At 40.0% G+C, this 18,864-nt stretch overlaps 1 protein-coding gene across 3 annotated transcripts in view; it reads right to left on the bottom strand.

Moving 5' to 3' along the window:
• NPSR1 (neuropeptide S receptor 1) overlaps positions 1 to 18,864 on the bottom strand; it is a 239,782-nt gene that overhangs the window by 9,388 nt on the left and 211,530 nt on the right. The gene's annotated exons all lie outside the window — the stretch shown is intronic.

Below are 18,864 nucleotides of genomic sequence, written 5' to 3'. Positions count from 1 at the left end.
GAGATCTGAGGGTCAGCAGCACCTCTTTCTCCATCTGTATTATATTTTGTCAGAGGGGGACAGAGTAGTCCTAATGCCTCACAGATTTCTAGTGACCCAGGGTTTAAACGGGAGTCCATGGAAACTGACTCAGGGGGCAAACATGAGTGACGAAGACCATAATACTGTGAGAGCTGCCCCTCTTATTTTGAGGAGAAGGTTTGTCTTATTGGGCCAATCTCATGCACCCAGCTCCTTCTTCCCTTAGTGGGAGGTTTCTCTCTTCTGCCGAGAGCAAGCTCATTCATCCCCCCGTTTCGGCTGGACAAGCGTAGACACTGTTGTGCCCAGTGGTGCATCCTGCTGAAGGTCATGCTAGATGTTGAGTGCAGCTGTGTGTCCAGATCTCATTCCCTTTCCTTGACTTTGGGGCTTACTTTTTGCAGACTGATCCTCAACCTTTCTTGGTCAGGAATGCTGAAATTCCCAACTTTGATTTTCTCCTTGTTTGGGTTAGAGTTACTTAGGTCAGGTTAAGGGAGCAACTAATAGGCCAGACGGGAGTAACAGAGGGCTGTGTGGTGCAGTGGGGCTGCCGCCTGGTCCCTCCCTCCCCAGGGCTGGCTTTCTAGTGAAGGGGGAGCAGAGGTTTTAGATCCTTCCTAACTCTCACTTTTGGCTATCGCTGAGAAGGCCTACATCCCCACATTCCCGGGGCTTTGAAACCTGCTGACTTCTTGCTCTTTAATAAAGAAAATTCACCAGGGGTTTATTTAGTGACAATCCACTATCCCACTGTGCCTGCAGATTTTTTGGCGATTTGGCTAGTTGAACTGTCAATCTTAGATTGCTCTCATTTGATTTCCTCCCTAATGTCATGTTTTTGGGGAGACTCAGATACTTCAATATAGTATAGCTTTCCATGTTATAAATTTTAAAGACTGAAAGTTTTTAATAATACTGGCTGGACTTTGTCCATTTAGGGTAGGCATACCTCATTACTTTATTTATTCTACAGATTTTGAAGTTCTCCCTTTTCCATAGGTGAGCTTGGAACTGAGTGCCAAACTGTTTTAGACTTATCCTGAAAGACTGGGAGTGCAATGCCACAGACGCCACTGAGCAGGGGAGCCACTTGCTTTATAATTTCATAAAAGAGATTGCTTCTTAAGGAAGCTATAGTTCTATTCATGTCCCCAGTGACCCATTATTTATTTCCAGAGCAAAAATCAGTCATCCCTGTTGCTCCTGGGGTGATACGGGAAGTCTTCAGGAAGAAAGATGACACTGCTTCACAGCTATGACAGTTGTGAGTCAGGGGGACTTGGATGTGTTTCCTATAGGCCCTCTGATGTTGCTGGCCAGTGGGCATTGCCCCAGGCCTGCCTTCCTTGGGCTGAGGAGTTGGTCTGGCCGATTGCCTGTTCCCTCCAGCTGCTGGCTTCTGGGCTCCAAATAGCCTCAAGCCTTTACTGAAGATAGAAACAGGAGGTGCAATGAGAGGCAGCAAGTACCAGGACTTGTGAGGCATCAACTGGGATATCCTATCTCACATGGCACTCCACATCTACCACGCTTTCCACCTGCCACTTTGCCATCCTCTCCAGGGCTTGGCTTGGGAATAAGCCTTCTCACCATCCCTCCTCCCATCTGCTCTGTTTTGGAGGTTCAGTCCACAAAGCCTTTGGCTCCTAAAACTCTGTCAGGACAGTCAGTCCCTTTCTTAGAGACATTCATTGGCTTTGATGATTAGGGGTCTGGGTTCCTATGTTACAGCAGCCCATGTTTATGGGTACTTGTGCTCAGAGCCTCTTTCACCTTTGCTTAGAAGGGTCTTATTCAGGCCTCAACGTCCCACAGTGGAAGGGCTCAGTCTTGCTCCTGGGTGGAAAGATGACACTGAGGCCTGACTTTAGTTCTCCCATCCCCAGAAGAAGAGAAAGTCAAAATCTTTTTTTTTTTTTTTTCACCAGCACCATGATTTCCTTGAAGATCTCCCATATGGTCTAAAGAATTTTTCAATTTGGCATGGGTTTTGCTGCAGGAAACTTTTTTTTCTAACCGTAACCTCCAAACCTCAAAGTAACCTAAAGAATATCCCAATAATTCACCTAGCTTACTCTCCTTTCTCTCTAAAGTGCAAATCTTGCAAAACTATCTAGTGCTTATTCATACCCTTTTCCCAAAGTTTGTAGCTCAAGGCATCTGCTATTTTAGGTAGGAAGAGAAGCCTGTATGATCACGGTTTTCTAGATCACTTATCACAGTCTAATTATGCAACTGTGCAAATCAGTTGTTTCAATCAGGCAAGGCACAGTGACCTTGACCACCCAAGTCAGGTCAAGGAAAAAGGGGCTTATTATAAACATCGACATGGAAAGAAAGCACTGAACAATGGACAGGTTCCAAGATATCTCTGTGAATAGTTTCCTCCAGGCTGTGTGCTCTGCCTCCTGTCCCTCTGCTATCCTCTTATCATTTGCATGTCTCTCTACAACTGTGCCATTGTCCTTTCTCCATGAGCTGATTTCCTCTGTTTACTTATGAGTCCTGCTGTCTTATGGTTTTGAGATGGTTCATTGTGACTTATCTCATTTGAATTCTACAACATGAACTTTGGGTTTCAATTCCCATTAACTGGCTTATCTTTCAGCCATAGTGTGCCGACCAGTCTATGGGCATCCACCTCTGCCTCATCTGTTTTGGTTGGCAGGTGGAGAACACGTGGGACCAAACGTTGGCCCAAGTATCCAGGGCTAAGCAAGGCATTGTCCCTCAGTAGGGACTACAGGTATGGCAAGTGCATTGAAATGGATTCATCCCAGTGTTCGTTTTGTTATGATGAAAACTGGAGCTTTTCTCTCTCCTTTTAAAATAAGGCAGGGAAGGAAGGTGGGTCTGTAAGGCAGGTAGACTCTGGGCATTGCTGTGGGAGCAAACTTCCCTTAGGAAGAGCCTGGTAATTTGTGAGGAAATGCCCTCATTTTTAAAAAGAAGAATGTGGCCGGGCGCGGTGGCTCATGCCTGTAATCCCAGCACTTTGGGAGGCCGAGGCAGGAGGATCACGAGGTCAGGAGATCGAGATCATTCTGGCTGACACGGCGAAATACCCCGTCTCTACTAAAAATACCAAAAAAAAAAAAAAAAAAAAAATTAGCCAGGCGCAGTGGCGGGCGCCTGTAGTCCCAGCTACTCAGGAGGCTGAGGCAGGAGAATGGCATGAACCTGGGAGGCAGAGCTTGCAGTGAGCCGAGATCGCACCACCGCACTCCAGACTGGGGGACGGAGTGAGAGTGAGACTCCATCTCAAAAAAATAAATAAATAAAAATAAAAAATAATGCATCCAGGATCCTTATTATGTCTGCTGAGAATGACCCTTCATGGACTCTGCAATCTGAAGCAGGTGGGGAGAGAGGTTGGGAAGGGCCGTTTCTCCTTTAACTCTCACCCAAGCTTGCCCAAAGGGGACCATATGACTGGCATTCATGGGCTAGTCAGAAGAGAGAAATGTGGTGCCCCTCTGTCTTACACCTGCTAAGGATGCTAAGAGCGGGTGTGTCTTGAGAAACAGTATATAGAATCTGGATGGGGAACAAAGGGAAAGATTTCTAGAGATCAAGGAAAGAGCTGCACAAAAAGAAAACACATTTTCAGTGGGGAGCTGTTTCCTTCCATGTGGCGGTGTGATTACTTTAGCCTCTGGAAAGAAGCTCCCTCACTCCTACCAGGGAAGAAAGAGGGGCTTAAGCTGCTTGGATTGAATGTGGAAAGATTCTACTGAGCATGCTCAGCTCAGTCTGGCCCTCTTTTTCATGGGGGGAGCTGTCCATAGGGTCAGAAGTTTCTTCTGCATCTCTGGATCACCTGAGCAGTTCACTTCCTGCCACAGGAAACCTGTCCTGCATCAGGGCTTCCAGGGATTTTCTGGGTGTATCAGGCAGGATAGGCTAACCAGTGAAACAAACAACTTGCAAACATTCTGTAGCTGAACAAAAATAAATGTTTGTTTCTCACTTATGTCACTGTTCAATGAGGACTGGTGGTAAAGAAACAGGCTCTATTGCATGCAGTAATGCTGAGACCTAGTGTTCTTCCATCTGGTGGCTTTGCCCTCTTCTAAGCCCTGAGAGTCCTCTTCATTCAGCTTGCAAATGAGGGGAGGCTGTGAAAGCATGAAACACACTTGGGAAATTTTTATGGACTGTGTTAGGAGAGTGCACAGAATTTTTTTCCACATTCCATTGGCCAAAATTCAATCACATGAACAGAGTTAACCGTAAGGGAGGCTGAGAAAGATATAGCGTAGCTGTGCCCAGAAGAGGGGACAAACACAGACATGGGTGAACAGTAGCTGTTTATGCCACAGTGGGGAAGACCAGTTCTAGAGTTCACTGTTAGCAGGCTTTCTTGCCTGTAGGCACAAACCACATTTGTTAGTAATATGGGTGTTCTTTTAGTCTCTTCTCTGTTCTCCTTGTTTTATTGTATAATCTGTTTAAGATGTTCATGAGGAAAAAAGAAGTTATATTTGGATATCTCAACTCCAACATTTTGTGCATGGCCTGGGAACATTGAGAAACATAACAAAGCAGTTGAATAAGAAATTGGGATATATTTTGGACATTAATTTTCTTTGAACATTTAATTACAAGGTGAAGAGAATATGATTTTGGACTTTAACTCCTTTGGGGTTTAATATCTTTGTACATTAATCATTGAAATTAATCATTTAATTTTAATTTCAGAAAATCATGATTGGAAGGATTTTATATTCTAATTTGGAACATCTTGTAATTGGTATTTTATTGGTGGAGTATCTTTTTTTTTTTCTTATTATACTTTAAGTTCTGGGATACATGTGCAGAATGTGTAGATTTGCTACATAGGTATACACTTGTTATGGTGGTTTGCTGCACCCATCAACCTGTCATCTACATTAGGTATTTCCCCTAATGCTATCTCTCCCCTAGCCCTCCACCCGCTGACAGGCCCCAGTGTGTGAGGTTCCCCTCCCTGTGTCCATGTGTTCTCATTGTTCAACTGACACTTATGAGTGAGGACATGTGGTGTTTGATTTTCTGTTCCTGTGTTAGTTCGCTGAGAATAATGGTTTCCAACTTCATCGATGTCCCTGCAAAGGACATGAACTCATTCTTTTTTATGGTTGCATAGTATTCCATGGAGTATATGTGCCACATTTTCTTGATCCAGTCTATCATTGATGGGCATTTGGGTTGGTTCCAAGTCTTTGCTATTGTGAACAGTGCTCCAACAAACATATGTGTGCATGTGTCTTTATAGTAGCATGATTTATAATCCTTTGGATATATACCCAGCAATGGGATTGCAGGGTCAAATGGTATTGCTGGTTCTAGATCCTTGAGGAATCACCACACCGTCTGCCACAACGGTTGAACTAACTTACACTCCCACCAAAGTGTAAAAGCGTTCCTATTTCTCTACATTCTCTCCAGCATTTGTTGTTTTCTGGCTTTTTAATGATTGCCATTCTAACTGGCATGAGATGGTATCTCATTGTGGTTTTGATTTGCACTTCTCTAATGACCACTGATGATGACCTTTTTTCATATGTTCGTTGGCCACATAAATGTCTTCTTTTGAGAAGTGTCTGTTCATATCCTTCACCCACTTTTGATGGGTTGTTTGTTTTATTCTTGTAAATTTGTTTAAGTTCTTCGTAGATTCTGGATATTAGCCCTTCGTCAGATGGATAGATTGCAAAAATTTTCTCCCATTCTATAGGTTGCCTGCTCACTCTGATGTTAGTTTCTTTTGCTGTGCAGAAGCTCTTTAGTTTAATTAGATCCCATTTGTCAATTCTGGCTTTTGTTGCTACTGCTTTTGGTGTTTTAGTCATGAAGTCTTTGCCCATGCCTATGTCCTAATGGTATTGCCTAGGTTTTCTTCTAGGGTTTTTATGGTTTTAGGTCTTACATTGAAGTCTTTAATCCATCTTGAGTTAATTTTTGTATAAGCTGTAAGGAATGGGTCCACTTTCAGTTTTCTGCATATGGCTAGCCTCTTTCCCCGACACAATATATTAAATAGGGAATCCTTTTCCCATTGGTTGTTTTTGTCAGGTTTGTCAAAGATCAGATGGTTGTAGATGTGTGGCATTATTTCTGGGGCCTCTGTTCTGTTCCATAGGTCTGTATATCTGTTTTGGTACACAGTAACATGCTGTTTTGGTTACTGTAGCCTTGTAGTATAGTTTGAAGTCAGGTAGCGTGATGCCTCCTTGCTGGAGTATCTTAATGTTGTCATTGAATATCACGGTAGAACATATAATGGTCTATATTCAGAGTGACCATATAATTTATCACTCAAACTAGATAGTTTTGAGAGAGAAAGGGGGCTATATTAATAATTTTGTTGAGATAACAGGCAAAAACATGGACTGTCTTGGGTGCATTGGTATGTATGGTCACCCCAGTTATGTTGGACAATGCAGAAGGGCATACTTCAGAAAGACAAATGGAATAAGGAATGGATTCACAGTCTTGTAGAAATTTAATTAGTAAATTTTCTGACCCACATCAGAGCTCCCTGGGAATGAATTTTAACTTGTCCACCGATGTTCCCAAAAGTACCTACAGAGAAGCTGGATGAGTTAGGATCCACCCAGGCAAGGAAAGGCAAGAAAAAAGAAAGAAAGGTATTTCAGATGGAGAGACTCAATGCAGGGAACTGATCCCATGGCTACTGGAAGACTGAAAGAGCAGGAAGGAGGAGTAACATAGAAGGGCTAACTGCAGAAAGCTGCTAATATTCCTAAGACTGGAGGAATAAAAAGTAAAGGGTAGATTTATCCTAAGAGTTCAGAGGAGGCCCCAGGGCTGATGCTGGGACTCTGGGGGTGAGTGCCATGCAACTGAGGACAAATAGTGTCTGGATGCTGCTCATAACTGAGAAGATGGCAAGGCTGGGGCTTGGAGGAAGAACTGTCCACTGCCACCCCCAACCTCCCTCCCTGCAATTACGTTCTTGCTTGCTCCTAGTCTCCTGCCTATTTCCTTTTGGCAGACAGGAAGTCAATGATTGAGGTAGTCTGAGAAATTCAGTTTGCAAAGTACTCACCCCACCATCAAGAGAAGGGAGTAGAAGGGTGGCTTTGGAGCTGATAAACAATAGGGAAATAAAGGGCACAGGTGCAATGGTTGGCACTGGGGGAGTGCTTGTTGAAGAGGGAGCAGAATGCTCCTGCTGGAACTTCTGATCTCTGAAGATCACCACAGGCTTAAACTTAGTATGGGCTTAGGAGTTAAGTGCAAATGAGTTAATAACAAACAGTTGGGGATATCGGGGTGGGTTCTTCTTTTCCATTCCTGATATCTTCTTTCACTGTGGAGATGTCACATTCCCAATTCCTATTTGCCCTTCAATCACTCTGATGAAAAGGAATGGCTGAACCATGCATCATGAATTTCCAGAGAATAAACCAAGCATGTTCAGCTCTGCCTTCTCCTTCTCTTGGGAGTAGACTGCTTACAGGAAGCTGATGTTCTCCTCTGCCCCTCCATGTGTAAACATTGCCTGTGCATTCATTGAGTTAATATTTACTGGTATCTACTCAATATTGGGTGTGGTTCTGTTCTTGGGAATACACCATTGAATAAAACAAAGATCTCTGTCTCATGGGAAATATCAACAATAAACAATAAACATAGCCAATAAGCACATTGTACAGTATGTTAAAAAGCAATACATACTACTACAAAAGAAAAATACCGGATGGTGGGGCATCCAAATTGCTGGGCTGGCAGCTGCAGTATTAAATGATGTAGTCTGGGTGGGCCTCTCTTAGAAAGTACTATGTGGGCAAAGATCTGAGGAAAGCAAGGATTTTGGACAAGCAGATATCTGGGGGAAACATTTTCTCAGAGGGGGAAGTGCTCAAGTTCATGGGGAAGTGGCCCAGAAGCTCATTCTGACAAATGTGAGTGCTGTTTGTTGCTCAAACTCAGAACCCTGGCAAATGCCATCAACTCTGAGGTGAATTTTGACTATTCTCTTCCTCAATTCAAGTGATCACCTGTCCCCAGTGTGAGTAGGGCATCAGGCTCTTGCCCCCGCAGAGGCGGGTTTAATCACCAGGTGAACCTGCTGAGGTGTTTGTTGCCTAGAGCGAAGCCTCAATCAGCATTAGCTGTAAGTTAGCATTTTCACCAGCTCTGCGAATGGATGCAAATGGTCCCTTAGCTTGCCCGCCTCACCTGGCTCAGCTTTGCATTCAAGAGAACAGTGTTATAGCAAAGGCTGTCTATTGGCATAGAAAGGAGCACACTGTTTTTCTTTGAAGAAGTAGTCTTCAGTCTCCAAAGCATGGTCCAGAACTAGGATGGGGGTGGGGAGAGGGGGGAAGGAGGGGCCAACTCTGAGAATCTTGAGGGTCTGTGAGGTCAAAACTCATTTTATAACAGTACTAAAATGTTACTTGCATTTTTCATTTTCTTTCTGTCATGTGTACAGTGGAATTTTCCAGAGGTTACATGGCATGTTATAATGCAACAGATTAAGTGCAGTGGCAGATTAAAATCTTTTTTTCTAACTACATATTTGTGAGGACTGATTTTTCTTATATATTTCCATCAAAACAGCATAGTGCAACAGACTGAATGCAGAAGATATGAAAATCTGTCTTCTATTAAGTCAAACTTAAAGAGATTTGCATAAAGTTAAAACAATGTCACTTTTCTCACTAAATTTTGTTGAAAATAGTTATTTTCATATAAAAGATATTTATGTTACTATAGTGAGTTTATTATTTGTAAATATTTATAAACAAATATTTTTTCAGTTTTAATTTTTAACATGATTGGATTGTAAATATCCATGTAAATATCAATGCATACAATACACATAAGCAATCATAAAAGAGTTGTTTGGTCTTTGTGAGGCCAAAATATTTAAGAATGGCTACTCTAGAGTGCTTTGATAAGGTATCACATCAGCATGTTGGTGTAGCCCTCAAAACATCTCCACAGAGGTGTCCTTCCTTGTTCTAAGACACCACATCAACACATGGCCATATTTCCCAACTTGGCTCTCATTTGGGCATTTATATGCATGTATAACTACATTAAAGTATATCTTCATGTGAAAAAAATGCATTTAATATCTAGTGGAAAGAGGAAGAATTAGAGATGTCTTGAGTTTACCAGTAGATATCTAGATGGTTAGAAGTGGTAAAGTTGGACTCTTAGGAGATAACATTTGTGTTCTAGTTGGACCAGGGGAAACCACTTAGATGTAAGCAAAGGAGGCCTACACAGTTCCTGGCCATGAGGTACTTGAGCTCTGACCTCCTGGGATGCTCCTAAGTACGAGCCCATTGAAGAGCTGCACCAGAGCCACCTGGATGAATCACCTGGGTGAGTTGCTATAAATACAGATTTCCATGTTCTACCCAGAACCCAGTAAGTCAGAATCTCTGGGGTTGGGGGTTCAGAAATCTGGATAAAAAATAAATTCCTTGAGTGATTCATGATACAGCCAGGTTTGAGAACATTAGATCGACCTACTTAAAGTCTGTCAGATAGTTATGATGACGTTTGAGTTACACTGTTTGCCCCAAATAGCTCTTCCAGTTTCCTTCCATGGGCCCAAAGTACCAAGCTTTGGTGATTAGTTCTTTGGGGTTAGGGCAGCAGTATCTCCAGTGTTTCCTATATAGAGGATGAATCCTTTCCTGAGGAATGCTGTGTTCAGCTGTGTTCTGGAGCTAACAACACCGCATAGTGGGAGATCATGCACTTGAGATCTCCACCCTGGGGGACAAGGAAGGGCAGAAAGAATGAGGACAAGCAAGAGGAGACTCTTTGGATGAATATTGAAGTGGGAAACCGGGAGCAAAAGCTTAAGGATTCCAGGTGCCCTTGGCAGGCAAGAAGAGAACAGAAGATGGATATTGATTTCTTCTGAACTGACTCACAAGGCTCTGTGGAGGAGCCAAGTCGTTTCTGCAGACTTTGAAAAATATTGGCATCAATATTTCTGCTGTCACTGGATGCTGATGATAGTTGATGGCTCTGAACACAGAGAAGGATCTTTCAGCCGTCTCTGCTGTTTTCTGTATGTAACTGAGACCCAGTTGATCACCTCTGTTTCTAGTCTGGCTCCCTTCTCTGCACTGCTTCCAAAATAAAGTGAACACTATTGAACCTGCCACCTAGAGCAAAAAAGAGACTCTGACATCCCCTCTCTGTACATCTTCTCCCTCTCCCTGCAAATATATTTCAGTCTGGACTCTTATAAAAAGTGATTTCCTGCTTTGCTTTAGAGTTTTATCACTGATAGGGTTTGGCTCTGTGTCCCCACCCAAATCTCATCTTGTAGCTCGCATAATTCCCACGTGTTGTGGAAGGGACCCAGTGGGAGATGACCGAATCACGGGGATGGGTCTTTCCTGTGCTGTTCTCATGATAGTGAATGGGTGTCACAAGATCTGATGGTTTTAAAAATGGGAGTTTCTCTGCACAAGCTTGCTCTTTGCCTGGTGCCATCCACGTAAGATGTGACTTGCTCCTCCTTGCCTTCTGCCATGATTGTGAAAACTCCCCAGCCATGTGGAACTGTAAGTCCAATAAACCTCTTTCTTTTGTAAATTGCCCAGTCTTTGGTATGTCTTTATCAGCAGTGTGAAAAACGGACTAATACAATTACCTATGTGTGCACTGCCAAATATGATCATTTAATTTTGGCTAGTTTTGAATTTCATGTAAATGAGATCATATGGTATCTTTGGTGTCTCAGTCTTTGACCTTTATATTATGTTTTTAAAGGCTTTTTTATGTTACTGTAAGTATATGCAGTTTCTTCATTTTTTTTTGTTGCTGTAAAGTATTCCATTGTGTGAAATATACCATAATTTATTTATCTATTCTACTGCTAATGGGCATTTGTTTTGCCTCCAATTTGAGGCTCTTGTAATTAGTGCTATTATGAATATTTTTTCATATCTATTATGGTGCACACAATTCACACTTCTGAAGTGTGTGTACTCAGTGTGGAATTTCAAAGTCATGGGAAACACAAATCCTTAGTTTTACTAGTTTAAGGCATGTAATTTTCCAGAGTAGTTGTACTAATTATTCTCCAGTCCATGTCAGATAAGCATTTCTGATGCTCTACATCCTCACCAACATTTGATATTGTCAAAGGTTTTAAGTTATGCCAATATGCATGCTCATATATCATTGTGATTTAATTTACTTTTCCTTGCTTTTTAATGAGATTAAGCACCTTTTCATATGTTTGTTGTCCATATTTGAATAACCTCTTTTCTGAAGTTAATTCTTGCTCACTTTTCTATGTCTTCTATTGTCTTTTAAAATCTTTTTCTTACTGATTTGCAGTAGTTTTTATGCATTACAAATACTAGATATTGGTCAGTTATATATTTTGCAAACGTCATTTTCCATTCTATAGCTTGTCTTTTCACATTTTTCATATTCTTTGATGAACAGAAATTTCCAGTTTTAGGTAATTAAATATATCAATATTTTCCTTCATGAGTACAGTGTTTTGTGTTCTGTTTAAGAGCTCTTTCCCTCCCCTGAAATCTTTAAGGCTATTCCCTCATACTATTTTTTCAATGCTGTATTGTCTTGTGAATTTAGATCTATAATCCACCTGGAACCAATTTTACATATAATCCAGTAGGTTTTCATTTAAATTTTCTCTCACATAAATGTCTGGTTTTTTATATAATTGAAAAGAACACCCTTTCCTTACTGCTTTGCAATGTTACCTCTGAAACAAATCAAGTTTACCTATATGTGGATATTTTTCCCTGAACTCCTTTTCTATTCCATTTGCTAAGTTGTCTACTTTAGCGCCCATACCACAGCTTTCATTATTATTCTTTCATGATAAGTTTGATATGTGGTCAGTTAGGCTGTTCCATTTTTTTCCTTTTGAGTCAACAGTGTCGCGACTATTCTTGGCCCTTTGCATTTCTGTATACATTTTAGAGATAGCTTATCAAGTTTGACCAAATTCCTCTTGGGGCTTTGGCATTCTACTGAATCTTCAGAGATCAATTTGAAAATTGATCATCTTAGGATATTCAGTTTCCAAACAATAGTCATGATATAGTTCTGCATTTCATTAGTTTTTACAATATATCTCAATAGTGTAGTGATTTCTCCATAGAGATTTACATACCTTTTATAAATTTACTCCTACAAACTTCATTTTTTAAGGCTATTGTAAATAACGAATGCAGGAGCTCATGGAACTTTACCCCAAAATATGGCTTCATGGTATTGTAATGAGTATTTTGAATTAAAGGCCCTTAGAGATCAGCAGATGCTAAAAGAGATTTCCCCCCCATCTACATAAAGACTGGTTCTTTTACCAGAGAAACTGTCCTCTTACCAGGGAGAACAATTGTTTCTCCTCTCCCTCCTCCTGCCTCTCAATCCTGAAGTTTCCTTATCTTCCTAATTCTAGACTTACCAAAGAAGAAAACAGTGACTTCAGGTCCCTTCCCTGAGTTTTCATTAACTGAACCCATATCACAAGAAGGAAGACTAAAGTCTATCAACAAACCTGGACAGCCTTTTGTTACAAGCAAAAGTCTGCTCTGTGAGTCCAATAGACTCTGTCCTGGACCATTGTTTTCTTCAAGCCCAGCAAACTCCTAAAAATCATTTATTATTCCCCTGAAATCATCCACACTTCCCCATCTCTCTTTTCCCTAAGAAGAAGGCTCTACAAGCATCTGTACCCATTGAAGTATTGGTCAATTACTCTGATTTTCTCTGAGTACATAGGAGCAATTGATTTGTATGCTTTTCATCTTATTTATCTGCCTTTTTATGACTTGATTTTTCAGTGAAGCCTCCAAGGGCAAAAAGGAAGCTTTCCCTTCATTGCTATAAAACTTTAAAAATTAAATTTTTTATTTATTGCTGCCAAATGGAAATATTGGTTTTTGTATCCTGCAGCCTTATTAAACGTTTTGATTTATTCAAATAATTTATCTGTATATTATTTTGAATATTCAGCTATATATTTATATCTATAATGTCAGTTTTTATTATTCATTTGGAATCCATATACCTTTTATCTTGTTTTTTTTTTTTTTTTTCTTGTTTTATTGCATTGGCTAGGATCTCTTACAATGTTGAATAGAAGTGATGATGCTGGCATTCTTCACTCATTCTTTATTTCAAAAGGAACATCTTCAAAGCTTCACCATTAAGTATAGGTTTCCTGTAGCTTTCTTGCAGATAAACTTTAAGGTTTAAGAAATTCTTTTCTATCCCAAGTTTGTGAAAATCTTTTATCATAATTGGAGGTCAAAAAAACTTATCAAACATTTTTTTCTGCATCCATTGAGTTAATAAATTGTTTTATCCTATAATCTATTAATGTAATGAGTTCAGTGATTTTCTAATAGTAAGCCAACATTGTATTCCTGGAATGAAACCAGTTTTGTCATATATGTTAGCCTTGTTATGTTTTGTTGCACTTGATTGGTAATTTTTGTTTTTGGAATTTTTGTGTGTATTTTTTATGGCAAAATTGACTTGCAATTTTTTTCTTGTAATGTCTTTCTAGTGTTTGGTATTGAGGTTTCTTTAGCCTCATAAATAATCTGAAAAGTCACACTTTTTCTATTTTACTGAAGACTATAAAATTGGTTTTGCTTTGTCCTTAAATTTTGGTAGAGCTCACCAATGAAGACATTCTCTTTCTTTAGCAGTTATGCTACTATTCTGATTTTGTTTCTTCTTGGGTCAATTACATGTTTTCCCATTTATGTATATTTTCAATTTGTTTTGACATAAACTTGATTGTAATATCCTTTTATTATCTTTTGATTGACTCCAGGATATATAGTGATATCCTTTAAAAAATAATGTTTATTTGTGCCTTCTCTCTTTTTCATCCTTTGATCAGTCTCATCAGAAGTTTATTAATTTAATTTTTTCAAGAACAAAATTTGACCTTTGTTGAGACTTTTTATTATGTTTGTTTCTAACTTCATTAATTTTACTCCTATTCTTATTATTTTATTCTTTCTACTTCCCTTGAGTTTAATTTGGTAAATTTTTCTAACTTCATAAGATAGATAATTTGTTTACTGATTTTTAGTCCTTCTCTTTTTTCTTTAAGTATTATTTTACTTGTATCCCATACATTTAATACATAATACTTTCATTAGCATTCAGTACAGTTGTTTTCTAGTTTTCATAAACTTTCCTCTTTGGCAATAAGTTATTCAGAAGTGTATTTCCTCATTTCCAAACCTATCAGAATTTTCTAGTTAACCTCTTACTCTTGAGTTCTAGCATAATTACAGCGTGATCAGAAAAACTAGACTATGTGAATTCAATTTCGTGGAAATGTTGAAGCTTGTTTTATGACCTGGCGTGTGGTCAACTTTGGTAACTGCTTCATGTGTGTTTGAAAAAAATGTCTATTCAGGGGTGGTAAAGCAAAGTACTCTACCTGTGTTATTCATGTTGTTCAAATTATTCAGATCATTCCTGATTTTTGTCTGCTTTAATTACTGGCATTAAGTGTGATAAAATTCCCTGTTATGGTTGTGAATTTTTCTATTTATTTTATAGTTCTGACAACTTTTAAAAGTATATATTTTGAGGCCATGTTGTTAAATGCATGAAAATTTAGAATTATTACTTCATCTTATTAAACTAAAATATTTATCGTTACAAAGTGTCCCTGTTTAATTCTACTGATACTTTTTGCCTTAAAGTGCATTTAGTCTTTATTAATATAGCCTTACCAGCTTTCTTTTAGCTACAGTTTCCATGGAATACCTAGATCCATTCTTTGATTTTCAAACTTTCTGTATCCTTGTGTTTTAGGCATGTCTTTTGTAAACAACAGACAGTTATTTAGTTTTTAAAAAATCAGTCTGACAGTCTTTGATGATTAACTGGGGCATTTAATCTCTTTGCACTTACAATTACTAGTAAGTTTGGGTAAAAAAAATTCACCATCTTCCTATGTGTTTTCTGTTTACCTGTTTCTCTCTTTTCTGCTTTCTTTCAAATTATTTGAGTAACTTGTCACTCAGCTTTCCTTCTTTTTTAGTCTGAAAGATATATATTTTTGCATTTCTATTATTTTAGTGATGACCCTGAAATTGCAACATGCATTCTTGGCGCATCAATGACTAATCTTAATCCACATTTTGCATGCAAGATAATTTAAGGAATTTGAAACTATTTAACTACGTTTAGTTGCCTCTCGATTTCTACGCTATGCTGTTGTTGTGTATAAGAATTTTTTTTTTTTTTTTTTTTTTTTTTGTTTGTTTGTTTTCAGGTGGAGTTTCCCTCTGGTTGCCCAGGCCAGAGTGCAATGGTGTGATCTTGGCTCACTGCAACCTCCTCCTCCTGGATTTAAGTGGTTCTCCTGCCTCAGCCTCCCAAGTAGCTGAGATTATAGGCAGCCCGCCACCAGACCTGGCTAATTTTTGTTTTTTTTAGTAGAGATGGGGTTTCACCATGTTGGCCAGGCTGATCTCGAACTCCTGACCTTAGGTGATCCACCCTCCTTGGCCTCCCAAGTGCTGGGATTACAGGCATGAGCCACCATGCCCAGCTGTGTAAAAATATTAATATTGAGTCACCTCCTTGGAACAGCTTTGGAGTCTGAGCAATCCGAAAACCATGAGACCAGATGATATAAGACTCCATCCACTTTAACATTCTGTAAGCCTGGAATTGCACTTTTGAAATGTTAACTGGACCAGCCTGTTGTGGATAATGTATTCTTAAAATGCGATTGCAGAGAAATGAGGCATGACTTTTTCATGTTTCCAAAAACACAGAGATTGGCACCTTAACAGTTACAGCCGTCTCCCTTCAATTAAATTCAATTGGAAAGCTTCAGGGAACACTAGTCGATCTGCATATAAGATGAGGTATGTTCAAATGACGATGAAAAAATTGGAGTTGCCAGCAGGTCTGTAGCTCACCTAAGATAATTCTAGAAGAACAGAGTCACTTTATTTCCTGCTAAAGACATTTTTGTTTTCCTTTTTTCTCTCAGACTCAAGCTTGTGGCCTTTTCTGACTGACACTGTGAATGCAGTTGGAAGAGGCAAGGTCATTTCTGTATATGAGTATACAGAATTTTCCAAATGAAGCTAGGAAGTTTAAGCTGTGTGTTGGGCTGATTTAAAAGGGACACTTTTTTTCTCCTGATTATCCACAAATGAAAGTCATTAAAAAGGTGTTATGATTTTCTGGGGAAAAAGGTGGGAGATGTTCCTTAGTGAAAGTAAACTTCAACTAAATTATGTTCCACATGCACCCTGCAAGTAGAGAAGTTTTTACCATTCATATTTAATTTAGTTCAGTAAAGTGGAGACACTTATTTTCTATAGTATGGCTGAATATAGTAAGCACACCTACTCCGGCTCTCCTAAATTTTCTCCTGTCCCTGATGCCATGCAATAATGTAACCATAGACTTTTCCACATCTTGGTGCAGGAAGTAAGCACCTTTATTTTAGGTATCCTGCTGGCTTCTCTGATTCCACATGGGCATCAAAGGCTACAAACAGTAACGTCACAGCACTAAGCTTCTAATTTTCTCCAAGAGCTCAAACTGCATTTCTCAGTTGGGAAATGATATTTCTCTGCATTCATAGTGATAGATAGGGAAGTCACACCTCTAAAGGGCAAATGACTCAGCATTAAGTCACTGAGTCATTGGTCCCCTGGGGAAAGAATTCCAGAAGCTCTCACTGTCTGGACACAATCTCAGAGCCTGTGTCTGGGAAGAACCACCAAGATCCTCTGCTCCAGCCTGATTTTGTCCCCATCTTGCAGATGAGACCGTTGATGCCTAGAGGTGTGAAATTATTTGTTCAAGGTCACAAGACTATTAATTACCAGTATTTTCTTTCTTTTTCTTTTTTCTTTCTTTTTTTTTTTGATGGAGTCTCATTCTGTCGCCCAGGTTGGAGTGCAGTGGCATGATCTCGGCTCACTGCAAGCTCCACCTCCCAGGTTCACACCATTCTCCTGCCTCAGCCTCCCAAGTAGCTGGGACTACAGGCGCCCGCCACCATGCCTGGCTAAATTTTTTTGCATTTTTAGTAGAGACAGGGTTTCACCCTGTGTTAACCAAGATGGTCTCCATCTCCTGACCTCATGATCTGCCTACCTCAGCCTCCCAAAGTGCTGGGATTATAGGCGTGAGCCACCACACCTGGCCAATTACCAGTTACATTATGTTTCCCCAAGCTCAGCAAATACATCTGGAAATGACAATTCCAGAATCCATACCAATATAAAGCAAGTTTCATTTAAATGGTAGATTATCCTGCAGCAACCTGTACACTTATCTTACTGATCTCCAGTCTTCTCAGGAAATGAGAGAGACAGCATCACAACAACTACAAAATCATGTTCACAGTTTCTACAGATCACAACGCCCCTCACTCCACTCTCTCCTTCACTTTGAGACTCTACTGATTGATGAGGTAGGCATGTAATGTATTTTGCAGACCAGACTTGACAAAGATTGAAAGCTTCTGTCAAGAGAACCTGGTCCTCCTGTTTTGCCATGTAGGACATCTGCCAGATTTTGCTCTGTTAATTGGCTGCTGTGCAGGCAGCTATTTTAGCAACAGTTCCGTGGGTCTTCTGTGGCACATCTTGATTTAAAGTGAAATGTTGGAAAGCATTTCTCAGCTGCTCAAAGCTTCCACGGTTGCTCAAGTTTAGCTGATTGGACAGAGAGGGAGACAGCCTTCAAAACTGTTGTGTAGAAATAAAACTATTCAGGCTCCTCAAATTCAGAGAATAAATCTCAGAGAGATAGCAAGTGAGGAGTCTGATTTCCTCCTAAAGAGGTACTTTCCTTAAGGTCAGATCGAATTGAAAAGAGAGTTTATGGAAAAAAAAAAAAAAAAGCCCATATGACCTTAAAGACGCAGACTTGGAGTTGACACCATAATGAGGAATGGAATGCTATTAAAATATACTGAACAATTTAATGACTCCACTAGCAGTATGCCAAAAAAAAACAAAAAAACAAAAAAACAAAAAAAAACCTATTTAAGCTCTGAATAATTCTGGGAAGGAGGATTTTGCCAAGGAGATTTTAATGTCAAGAATATATGTGAAGCTAAAATAAGGTGCTCACGTGCATCCCAGAGCTGTGGGTGGGATGTATATATGATCAAATGAAATTATTTCACTTCCACTTGTGGAAAAATCTGATAGGAGAAATTGACTAGAAAACATTTAGTCATATTTCACTTGGATTATGCTCATAAGTACCAAACTCTAGACCTGTCAAAATAAGCCCCACTAGCACTTCCCGGCCGAGGTGCTAGACAAAGGCTGCGACAGGCAAGAACGATAAAGAGCTTAGAGAAACATTAAGCCTGGAAAAGCCACAGGAACCTAGCTCGTAACCAAAGAGAGGGTTCAGGGATTTAAAAACAGGAAGACTTGTCCTTGAGGTGTGAGGAATGGAGCCCAGAGTGGCCCAAGTGTTAAATACACAGTGAGAGGTCTTAGAAAACCTCAAGAGCACGGTGGCTTATGCCTGTAATTCCAGCACTTTGGGAGGCTGAGGCGGGCACATCACGAGGTCAGGAGATCAAGACTATCCTGGCTAACATGGTGAAAACCCATCTCTACTAAAAATACAAAAAGTTAGCCAGGCATGGTGGCGGGCGCCTATGGTCCCAGCTACTTGGGAGGCTGAGGCAGGGGAATGGGGTGAACCCGGGAGGTGGAGTTTGCAGTGAGCCGAGATCATGCTACTGTATTGCAGCCTGGGTGACAGAGCAAGACAAGAAAGAAAGAAAGAAAGAAAGAGAGAGAGAGAGAGAGAGAGAGAGAGAGAGAAAGAAAGAAAGAA

The sequence above is a fragment of the Piliocolobus tephrosceles genome, chromosome 8, assembly GCF_002776525.5.
Source record: "Piliocolobus tephrosceles isolate RC106 chromosome 8, ASM277652v3, whole genome shotgun sequence".
In the NCBI taxonomy this organism is placed as follows: Eukaryota; Metazoa; Chordata; class Mammalia; order Primates; family Cercopithecidae; genus Piliocolobus; species Piliocolobus tephrosceles.
The sequence above is the reverse complement of the archived record's forward strand: the minus strand, read 5'-3'. Positions and strand labels throughout refer to the sequence as shown.